Source organism: Gnatocerus cornutus, chromosome 1 (genome assembly GCF_029298725.1).
Source record: "Gnatocerus cornutus isolate USDA-ARS CGAHR chromosome 1, icGnaCorn1.1, whole genome shotgun sequence".
NCBI lineage: Eukaryota > Metazoa > Arthropoda > Insecta > Coleoptera > Tenebrionidae > Gnatocerus > Gnatocerus cornutus.
In genome coordinates, this window is record NC_142233.1 from 25,574,817 (window position 1) to 25,587,301 (window position 12,485).

The 12,485-nt window shown below is 33.9% G+C and overlaps 1 protein-coding gene and 1 long non-coding RNA gene across 4 annotated transcripts in view; one reads left to right on the top strand and one right to left on the bottom strand.

The window, feature by feature from the left end:
• The window catches only part of Neto (Neuropilin and tolloid-like), a 151,120-nt gene that overhangs the window by 40,777 nt on the left and 97,858 nt on the right, over window positions 1-12,485 (bottom strand). The window lies entirely within an intron of this gene.
• Window positions 2,461-3,365, top strand: LOC148181023 (uncharacterized). 2 transcript variants are annotated; one of them, XR_015771684.1, is made up of 4 exons: window positions 2,463-2,571; window positions 2,644-2,797; window positions 2,869-3,171; window positions 3,218-3,365. It is a non-coding gene; the product is annotated as an uncharacterized LOC148181023 (long non-coding RNA). The 2 variants fall into 2 exon arrangements; XR_015771683.1 differs by having other exon boundaries at window positions 2,461-2,797.

A 12,485-nucleotide genomic window follows, 5' to 3' on the forward strand; every position in this document is an offset into this window, starting at 1 on the left:
ACGAAGAAAAAAAAACATTTGTAAGTCTAAAATTAATTTTTTCAGATCTGTGATTAGTCATTTAGCAGACAAATTTTCACATTGCTGATTTTTAAACATCCTGCAAGCGCAGCATGTCAAACAATAAGTAACATTTGTTACTGTTACCAACTTGTAGAAATGTGAGCGATAAATTGGATTTTGTTATTTTCGGCGCAGATTAACAGACATTTTATTATATTTTTATGTTTTTAATCCTAACATTTTGTGATAATATACAGGGTGATCAAAAAAAGAAGAACCCTATAGTAAGTATGTGTTACCTAACGTGTTTTTAGAATAAATAATCTGGCAATATTGTTTAAAAAAACAATAATATCTACTATGACAGATAGAAAGATGCGATTTTCACTATTGTTTTTTTGATACGCTTGTGTTGCTAAGAATCCGGTCTTACATATCTTAAATTCAAATACTTAATTTTTTCGAAAAAAAAAAATGCAATTTTAATACAGGGTGAAATACACCACCAAACATACTTCGCTTTCCATCGCCCAAACTGCCTAAATATATAAAATTTTCTTCTACTGCTCTTTAAATAGGGGAATGTATAAAAGTTTTTACAATTTTCAGTAACAGGCTTACAAACTCTTTCACAATTAGTTGAACACATTTGTTTATAATTGTGTTACACATTTGAGTTAACACTGAGAAGTAACGTACCTACATTCCATTATTCACTTTGATGTTAAATTTATTCAAAGGTAGAATATATGAATAAAACAGAGTTAATTGCTTGAAATTAAATTAAATTTGAGACAGTCATTTCTTCTAATTAAGGAATCTTTTCCTTTGTCGTAAAATATCTGATTGAACATGAAAACTAATCAAATTAGCAGCAACCCGCTGTAACAAATTTCCCTTTGTTCCGACACTCGAACCGAAACTATTATAGTTGTGCATTAGATAGTATATGGTTTGAACATTAACGTAACTTGCTACACACCAAGGGGAAATCCCGCGAAATTTCCAAGCGAAATTTCATTATAAATAATGTGACTGCAGGTACGACTTTTAATTTGATTTCTTGGAAGCTTGTCCCGACTTTTATTGCAAGAGTAAAATTCATAATGCAGCAAACTAATTTTCTTTAAAAAATGTATAGTTTCGAGTAATTTCCTTGTATCGTAAAATAAAATTTCAATTCGCTTTTAGCGATTTAGTTAGCTCGTGAAACTCTTCAGCGATATTATGCACATTAATCTGAATAAATTATTTTCATGTTTACTGATTAATTGGCTTCAGGGAGATGATGATGAAGAACATTTAGATTGTTGTTAATTTGGAACCATATTCAGAACAGGAGAGCAATAACTTACATCGTCAACTTTGTGACAGTATAAAATTCATTTTTACGCCACATCCGGCATAATCAGAAAACATAAAAAAAGAAATAAAAGAAAGGTTATATAAAATCGTGGATTTAGTGGCAAAGACATATGACACAAATTTCGTTTTTAAACCAAATTCCAAAGCTAATATAATTTTAGAAGTTTCAAGTTATGTAGAAGTCTGCAATATATTCCTGGATTTTAATCTGACCTAAGTGTACTAACTTTAGGTTTCTACATGCAAAGTTGCTTATCCGAGCAGTAAAATAAATGCTAAAAAGCAAAGAGTTTGTTTCTGTAAAATACAATTTCTAGTAAAATGGGTAAATAAAATCGTGTTCAAACTGTTTACAGTATTCTTATAGCTTGTCACACCTTTCAAAAAAAAAGGTCGGTAGGTGACACCGCACCGGTGCTCTTATAGCCTTTGGTGAGCTGGTGTCGTGGGTCAGAGAGTCTGGGCGCCAAGAACTTAGTTTGATTTAAAAGTAGCCAAGTCGCTCAATGCTACGCGGAAGTAAAATAAATGGTTTAAAAAATTAGGCTTTAATAAAAAATATGAAATTAACAATTGGTGAAAATTGAGGTGATGTTGGTTAGGTAAATTTAAATGACAGGTTCGATACCGTGTCACAGCTGTGATTGGTTTACAGAATGACTATGTTAGAAAAAGGTTAGATATTAAAAATAATAATGATCAGTTAAATTAGACTCAAGGAATTAATAAATCAGATTACAGGCAAGCGAGACTCTCGATGGAGTCGATAAAAGCACGCTGTCGGCGACGTCGATAGTACGACTCAGGCGGTGACGCAATGAAACAATAATATCGCAAAAAAGGTACTTATCGCCGTCGGGAACGCTCCAGGTGCCTCTGTCGTCTGGTCCGGGCTATATGTGGCCGCTCGGGGTGGTTGTGAGCGGGCGAGATAGTCTCGGCTACTCCACGAGGTCGATCGGGGACTCAAGGCGACGGGCAAGGGTGTTGTAGGCGTACCGGCGAGAATCGGGTAGTCGTTCGTGCGAGAGTTGTAGGCGTCCGTGCGAGAGTTGTAGGCCTACGAGCAAGAGTTGTAGGCGTCCGTGCGACCCTCTCTGAGGGTGAACGATACCTAATGCGGTTCTGGAGTTCTTAACCGCAAATACGGGACTTCAAATAGTACTAGGAAGTGCTTAGACGGTAAAGATACGGTACTTTAAGGTAAGATACTACGTCTGCTTCCTTCGAAGCCCAAAACGGAAAAGAGCGTTAAAATACCACGAGGAATCGTAGGTGGCACTACCTGTGATTTCGGGGATGATAAGAAGATTCCGACCTCTGCGCGAGTACCGCGGGCGCTCTCAATGTCGCACTTGTCAAAGAGTCGTGATTGACAGGTTATGTTAGTTTGTTGTTGTTGGTGAATGTCCGCAATAAACGTAGGTTGGTAAGTGATACTGTTATCTAACATAGTAGTCGCGAGAGGGTTGATCTTGAAAACTAAAATGGTTGTTGTAGGGATTTAGAGAAAGGTACGGGAACCAGTCATGACGAATTCCTGGACTGGACAACATAAAGGGGCTTTAAACCACACCGAGTCGCCCTGGGTTCGGTGCGACGATACAAGAAGGAACGTGGGCTCTGAAATTCACTGGAAGGGTGCCAACACCTTCCAGAGGGACAGTCTGAAACGCTCAGGGGTGGTCTGCGCCTCACCAACCCCTTCCTGGCGAACACACGAAATTTTTGGGGCAAAGGCTTGATCCAACTTCCCCTAGGATTGGAGCCGAAGAAAAGATAAAAAAGATAAACGCAATAATAGTAAGTTTTGAACTGTGGAGACTTACTAGACTATTATTCATTTTAGGTTGAACACTGATGTTGTCGTGTCAACGGTGGAAAAGTACCCAGGCATTTATGGGACTCCTAAATCGCCTCCCATACCAGCGGTGTCTCGCGTTTATCCCCTAATTCATAAAAATCTTAATAAATGACCTTGTTCTCATTTTAGAAACGTTACAAGCTTCTTAGTGAATTTTGTAAATAAGTAGAGAAAAAGTCACAGCTTAATTTTAAAAACATTTAGGGGAGAGGGGAGCATAGCGGGGCAATACTTCAGCTGCTCAAATCAAACACCGTGAAAAAAGTCAGTTTGTCAGGTCAGGTCAGGTCAGGTCAGGTCAGGTCAGTTGATACTTGACCATGTGTGTTTTATAAAACAAACTGTGAAAACCTAGTATATGTTTTACAAAACAAAATCTGAAATCCAATGTTTTTTCACTTATAATATTCCTAGTGCATTGATTATTTCCGGAAATTTTTTCGAATGCATTTCAAAAACGTAATTAGCCCCGTGTTCCACTCGGGCTAATTAATACGTTTTTGAAATGCATGAGAATAAAATTTCAGGATATTAATTAATGCACGAGGGCGTATTCGGTAAGAAAATCGCAACGAAACACAAACATTCTATGCTTTTTAATAAAATTTTAAATTTCAAACAAAAAATCAAGTTGTGTAACAGAATTATCCATGACAACATACACAACTTTTTCTCTGATTGGCTAAAAAAACTTCCTCTTATTAATTTGATGTTGGGTTAGCAAGATGCAAATAATTTCCAGGAAAATTTCTATATTGCCATGAAACCATACCGAATTCTGTTTTTCCATTGGCTAATACAAAGTGTTTATAAATGTTTCTAGCATCAAGAGTGACTATGAAATGTCAAAGCAATGTGCCGCTCATTACAAATGTGGGTTTCGATTTGTCAACTGACATTTGCTTTTAACCTCAAACATGAAGCAAAGTAAGTTTTGAGAAATAAACTGTTATAGTTGTGGTTTACAACCTGAAAATACAGAACTTGGACACAAAACCGTAACTAAAACGTCATTGAAGTAAGTAACAGTGTAAATAATTTTCAAGATAGTTATATTCACTATGAAAACAAAGCGGCAAAATAGTGTACGACAGGAATTCCGAAGCCACGCTTGATGCTAGAAACATTTATAAACACCTTGTATTTAGTCTCGTGCGATTTTCGTTAAAAAAATCGCGAAATTAGGGAGCAAGTTTTTTTCAAATCAAATCGTCGAAAACTCTCTGACAAAATAATTTTTAAGAGAACTGCTTTATTCTTTGTTAAATGTAAACTTCATCGTTTGAGCGGCAACATCCGCAAACTCGGTTGTGAAAATATTTTGTTACTACTTTTTCTCAGATAAATTTTTCTCTGGAAACTTACTGGTGGAAATATTTTTTTGTATTTTTGAATAAATCTGATCTTAACCTAAAATTTGATACCAATTAATTACTGAAAAAAAAATACTTATACTGCCAAAAAGATGTTTTGCGCTCCCGTATGTCTTTGTAAAAATTGAGATTGCGGTATTTTCCGCTTAGACGACGACTTATTTTCCTGTTATGAACAAGTTTTATTCGATGTTAAAAATTTTCCTTGACGGTCTAAGAGGTTTTACGAACTTATTTATTTAATAAACCCATTAAAAACTTTAAAATGTTTGCCTATAAATTGTTTTTCGCTATTTTCTGTCAGTATGTCGACTTTGGCCTTGGTTACATTAAAATGGGTCCACTTTTCTGTAAATCAAACTAAAAGTTTACATTTTTGTATGTCAGTCCTGGTAAGACAGTTACAAAATTTACCCGTCCAACTTGAAATAACTTAAATCCCTGGTTTGATTCCAACTCAAGTATCGTTTTTTCATGTCTCTGTAGATCGGACTCAAAACTATCCATTGTGCAGCGGCAGAATTTGCTTTATGTGGTCGCCAGTAGTTTATAAAAAATCGTTTGTAATGAGAGTCACAAAAAATCGCGCATTCATTTTTAAACGACCGACGGAAAAAAAAGGGCGACGACCGATAATAATAATCGAAACCGTGTCTTTTAAGTGCTAGAGAAAAGTCTTAACCTCTAAGCCATTTCGTTTATTCAAGCCAATAAATTAATAATTTTCTAACTATTTTAAACACGCAGATATAATTTTCTATTTTTCTTGATTTTTTCAAAATACGTCAACTTTTGTGCGTTAAAACATCTCGATTATTAATCGCTTTCATTACCAAACTTGTCTGTTAAATTACTATTATCCACAATTTTAAATAGACTTTTTCCTACACTTAGTATGTTTTTACTAAAATTTTTGCGTTTCAGCATTCTTGTGTGGATAAAACGGTGTCTAAAACACCCATATTAAGTATAGCTTAATAATAAATTAATTGTTCTCTAAACATGTCAAACAGCTAAAATCTGAACAAGCTGAACGCAACCAAATTTTGTGGCAAGAACTAATTACACATGCAATAAATCAAATGTTTAGACTGGTTTCTGGCAAAGTTTCAACTGCATAAACTTGATTTCAACAATATTGTAATGTAATAACTATAGTTTGAGACTGCATGTGTTGGTTAAAAGTTACAGAAATTTTGTTATAAAATGTAGACGCTCTAAAATAATATCCCATTTTCATTTAGTGGTTTAAAATGATGACAGAAATTCTATTACTTACAAAGTCTTGCTTTTGCTATGTAACCTCGGCATAAATATCATAATCTGCTACTGACAACAAAGCTAGGGTCTATTTGTAGTTTGAAATTATGTTTACATTTATGTTTGCTGCGGAACGAATACTAAACATATACTCTAGTGCATAAAAATATTGATTTCAAAATTCATGCAGTAGCAGCTAAAGAGTAAAAGAAGTAGAACTAATTGTTAGACATTAATTATTTTACGTTTTTCTCCATGTCCAGCATTTTTCTCGTTTTAAAGAGCGCCACATTCCCGCACTTTGGAATCAAGACTTGACTCGACTTTTGTAACGAATTTTGATCAGTTTTTCGTCTAAAAGTTTCAAGTTAGTCACATTTCGTAAATTATTTCTGTTGGTGCTCCTTGAATTTTCAAATTTTTTTATTTATATTGGACCTTATGGACTTCTAGCAAAATAGTCAAGTTTTGTGGTACGGAAGAACCATCCTCAGCAAATTCACTTGTTCGTACAATATTCAAGTCTGCCGCCTAACTGTTCTATTGCAACAAGCAGAAGCACCATTATGTTGGAAGTACAGACCTCTCATGTTAAAAGATAGAAACTCTAACAATCAATCCATGAATGAGAATTGTGTCTCTACGTAAAATTGTTGATGCCATCTATAATCGGCAGCAAAATAATTTTAGATTCTTTAGTATGTACAAGCAACGTAAAATGTAACTTTTCGAAAGTTTCCAATTAAAACTAACAACTTTTTCTTTCAGATGTAGCATAAACACCACAACAAATAAATTTAAATTCTCCTTAGATTTCCTTCCGGAAAAGTTCTTTCCATTTACATTTGTCTGTAATATTCGCAGCATATTATTACCCCCTCAAAAACTACTTAGTTGTTGTGACAACTCCGTTTCAAGTAATTAAATATGCAGATTCCTTCTCAACCCTCGTTTTAATTTGATGAACCAAATTCGGGATACAACGAATGAATACTTAATCAGTAAATTTAGAGACAATAAGTGTCATTAATTAAACCGCCGATAGACCGAGCCTGGAATTGTGGAAAGGTGATTAAGAGCCATGTCGAGGTTACCAATGGACTGGACGAAACAAAGCATGCTCAAGACTGTAAGAACCTCACACTCACCCCTTTATCGCTTAGCAGATATTCAACTGCGATATCGTCTGACTGATTAAGCGTTATTAATATAGAAAAGAGTGATACTAATACCAGATTTGTCTCTTTGATCTGAATGTTGCGTTAAGGCTCCTTTAACCAGGCTTTATAAGCAACTTTTGTATGTCCGAATTAACCTTCATTACATCATGATTTGGATAAAGGCGGACTGGAAGAGGAATAGCAAAACACTGTTTTGGGCTATAACGAGCTGGATGAGGAGAAAAAGTGGTAAGTGGACTAGAGAATCGTTATCTATAGACCAAGAATATCCGCAGAGGGCGTTGCCAATAATGGGACGCTTCCAAATCGATTTGGAACTTAATACAAAGATAATGCTGTAGTTATATTTTTTGGTCCAATCAAATCCTATAAGATAGCAAACGTCGAAACCTGGTAGTGACATGTGAAAATGTCCGGTTTATTTGTAGAAAACTAATTTAAGAGAATTTAGAACTTGACTAACTAGCCTGGCACCTCCACCATTAATTTTCCACAGTTCTTAAAAATAGAAAAACCTCTTTAAAATCTGTCGACCTTACAATGCATTGCTACAGATTAATGAAATTTTATTCCACAGTGATGGCTACAATCTGAACGATTGCCTCTCGTTACCGATGACCTGGTTTTAATAAATTACGCTCTTTTCACTACCTGACATTCCAAGTGCATCCCAAAATTTCCCCGAGGATTTGACGCATGACAAGACTTCTCGATAATGAAATCAGCCCCCTAAACATGAAATTTACAAAACATGTTTCTGACATAAAACCATTATTAATAAACTCGTATTTGCAGCGGCCCTTCTCTTTATAACTACCCTCTAGCCATTTTATTAACTATTTTCTTTATGCTTTTATAAAACGTAAAGCTTTTGATTTACGGATCTGGTTATGGGTTCATTATAATACATTCTTGTCTATAGAGTTGTAAATCTACATAAAGCTGCATAGGTGACAAAATCTGACCGAAATTTGTTCTAAACATATGAAATGATATCCTGACTACAGAGTGGAAATAAATAGATTTGTTTTCAAACTCGCTTCTTATCTGACCCTGACTCCGGACTCCGGTCTAACGCAGTATAGTTGAGCTAATCTTTGGCTTTACGCCAGTCCATAGTAGAGTAAGCTGCGTTCCAGATTTCGCATTATCCGAACGAAGAAATATGGTATGGAATGTGACAGAAACGGTTAATTAGTGAAGAATTAATTAGAATTAACTCCGGAAGGTTTTTTGCTCGACATGGTTACGATAATTTTAAACATAAGAAGCTTACGATGGAGATAAAAAATACTGAAATCAACATCTTGAAGGAACGAAACAATTAGTCCTGCAAATTTTTTGTTTACAGCAGCGTCTGATGAATTACGAGATGCTTTGATGCATGAAAGTCAACAAGTGACTTCGGAACATTAATCATCATCAATTTCAAAGTTTGGGTTGTTTCTTTAGGTGTCATAAAAATTTTATTTCCATCATTTCAACTGGAAATATGTTCCATACGTACTTACTTGAATTTAGGCACTCAGGCAGAGCTTTATCCATCTATAAAAATAAATTTAACGTCGACTAGGAACATCAAAACTCTAGGTTGGATGCTTGTACTTCTCAGAATTTCATTGGATCCATTTTGTTACCTTAAGGGTTTCAATCGTGAAATTTAATATTTGAATCAGTCGGGAAAATTTTACAGTTTCCCTTGATGCAATGTAAACACTTGTTCAATGTAATTGGACCCTTTTTCCACGGTGTGCTGGAAGCTGCACGCTTTATAACATGTGTATCGTCATGCTAAAAGTTCTGTACACATTTTTTGTTATAAATAGGTGTAAATTGATAGGTGGGTTTGTGAACAAGTTTAAGAACCTTTCTCTCCAGCGAGTTTCTAAAAGATTACATTTTCAATAGATTTGAAGTTGTTTCGTTTAGGTTTAGGTATATTGAACATTGGGTGACTTTATTCCGAAAAATTCCAAAAATAAATAAACCTTTAGTTTTATTTATTATTTTATTACCTTGTTAATTAAAAACTTTTTAGACTTTTTTAAAGAGCCGATAAAAATTTGAATTTTTAATACATTAAAAAAAAAACCTTTTTAATCCGAATCTGCATATTTCAAACCTCATGAACTCTATAACAGAAAATCCTATCAAAATTTGGTCAAAATGCGATCTAGAGAAAATATTTTTCTCTATCAAACGCACAAAAAACAAATAAAATCTGTTTCTTGCGTGTCTTAAGACTGGCATATGATTGCTTATTTATCTACAAAAGTTTATTTAAACAGTATTACAAGATTCCGTATGATTAGATTTAATTTAAGTATGTAATTATCAATTCTAGAATACAAATAAAGAAGTTTGAGCATTTAAACTTTATTTTTCTATTTCGCGTTTATAATGAAGATATTTCGATACGCGTTTGAGCGTATTTCGGTATCGTAATTGACCAATCCCGTGCCAAAATTTCCAGGAACTTATTATTTTTCTTAAGTTTTCAGCAGGCAAACCGTCAACCTGCCGTCAACGTTGACAATTTAGATTTTGGTTTTGATAAACCATGATAAATCGATCAATACACTATTATTTCTTGTTGTACTTGGCTTAATAATTCATCGGAGAAAAACTCTTTGGATGCAAGAGAACCATCATGATCATGATCAACATCTTTGCTCTCTTGGCTCCCTTGCGCTCCGGTAACCTCAAAACGTCACACCTGTCAAACTGACTGAAATTGGATTTGGTTACTTCAATTTTTTTTCTCTAGATTCCCTAGATTTCGAAATCAAGTTTTTTCGTTTAAAATAAGGCGAAATAGAAAAAATAGCGTATGATACTTGTTCATAATGCATTTTGCCGCACTTACTACTTTACTTAAAAACGTGCGTGCGGCAAAATGTTCATTATGAAACGCGTTTCATAATATACTATTTCATAATTATTATCAAAATAATTTGTATAAATTATAATGCTCCTTGTAAAGTAGCTAATGTACTTAAATGTCTTCTAACTGCAATTATTATAATATATCTTCAAAATTTTTGCATTTATGTCTCTTAACAGAAAATTTCCCAGTCGCATCCAAATGGCATGCTTGTCTTTCTTTTTAAATATAACCTTTTATTAGTCAGTAGCTGTCTAGACACAGTAACAAACTTCTCATATTTTGTACAAATTACTTTATCGATATCAAAATAAATTATGTCCACACGTTCTGTCAAATACCACCATTATCACCATTTTTTGTGAGGAAAACTGATAGCTCCTCGTGGGAAACTGGCAAGTTCTATAGACCCTAAATCACCTCCCTCTTCGCAAAAAAGAACTTATTTCTCATAATCCGTTTTTGCGCATTGTCACTGCTGATTTTTCACCACAAAAATGCATAGTAAATCACGCCACAAATATTTGTAAACCATGAAGGGTGGAGCAGATGTAGAAAGATGGTTGAACCGCCAGTTTCATGAATTCGATAAAATCAGTTTTGTTCGAGGAGTTATCGAACTGCTTGAAATTTCAAATATTTGATGAGAGATTCAGGATTGAAATCTGAAAAATGTTTCGGTTTAATAATAATTCTGTAGGTATATTTTTCGGTGGTAGTATCAACATTCAATCTGCCAGAAAATGTCAATCAAAAAAGAGAATTTTAAATTGCTTACATCTTTTCGGCAATGACTGCCGGTTTCATTTCCTGCTGCTTTATTCACTGTGTAGGCGTTTTATCAGTTCCAGTTAACGTGATGAAAGTGTATAAGGTAATAACTGTTCGACTGAAATGTCATCATTATAGTACTACACTACATTAACCCTTCACTAAAAAAAAACTCTTTAAATTTTACGCATTTAGAAGTAAAATTTATAGCGTCTGTTGCAACCTAATGGCATGAGAAAGCAGTTTTACGTCTTATCTGAAATAGTTTACAAACAACACCAAATATTTTATCAATTTTATTGGAGACCTGGCACGCAGATCTCAGGGTTCAAATCAGCAAAATTGGTGTTTTACTTTTGTTTTCTTTAAATGGCCAGAGTCCTTGAAACAATGAAATTACTCTCAAATGACAACCAAAATAATTTAAAACTGCTAAAAAAAGTACAGAAACAGTAAAAAAATTAAGACTGCAAAATACTTTGAAAAATATAGAAAGGAAGCATCCCTCCGCTAACCTATAAAAATACTGATATTTTAAATTGAAAATAGAATTAATCCAATTGATTTAAAACAGTTCTAAAATAAAGAATAGAAAAACCACAGATGCAAAAATTATAAAGCTAATTTTAAAAATGCAACTAAAAGAGCAAGTTACAAACACGCAGAACAAAGAAAATGTAAAAAAAATATACGAATAAAATAGACAATCGAACAAAGGTACCGATTAAAGCAACTGCAAAAAAAATGAAATGTATTTATTTAAAAAAAAAATGTTTTAATTTTAGTTAATTTCGAGTTCATCAGTGAATATGGATTAAAAAAATACAATGCCCATCACAGGTGCTATTACATGGCATACGAAAAATAATTATAATTTATTATACTTCTCGCTTTTTATTTACGAGCTTCTTTGCACTCCATCATCATTAAGTATTTTTTTCGTATTTGCCACAGTAAATAAATCTAAGCACATATCCAACTAGTTTAGAGAAAGTATTTTTACAAGTGAACGTTTCAAAAACCTTATTTCAAAAACAGCATTAATTGAAGTTTAATAAAAAAAATAGTTATTTACAATAAAAGCACCGCAAAGATCCCATGACAAAAGGAGCGGTAATGCGGCTCTACAGCGTAGGCGGATGGCTGGCTTTGATCAATCGCTAATAGTCATTTTCGATGGCAGCAAAAACGAATTGCTCTACAACTAACTTATACTTATCATTCATTAATCGTGGAAGTTAAATTTTGAAACTTTATTTAATTAAATTTGTACCTACGTAAATACTAAAGTGGTCTTTGGCGTATTTTAATCAGACTAATGACAAATCAAATTATTACGACTACATGAATTTCTTGTCCACTTACGGTTTAGGTAGAAGATAAATGTAATACACGAAATAAATAGCAAAGTTCATAGCATACGTTGCCTATTAGTAGATTACCTACTAAACAAATGTGCAAATCCTTGTTTACATTAGTTCTTATTTTTCGATGTCTGGCCAACTCCAGGGGCTATCATTAATATGCAAACTCTACAGTCTCTAAAATATACCACAAACTTTTTGTCAACGAGTGAAGTTAAAAAAAAATGTTGTAAACTCTGCATTACAAAGTGTAGTCAGCGAATGCGGTCACCTCATGACTAAGTAATAACGGCTAAAACAAACCAGTTGTTTGTCTCCATTCTATTTGATTCTGAATTTTTTATTTGTTTTCAGCGCAACACTTCCGCATCTCTTTACCTACAGCAGCAACGCTGTAACATCAAAGGAACTATATGATTC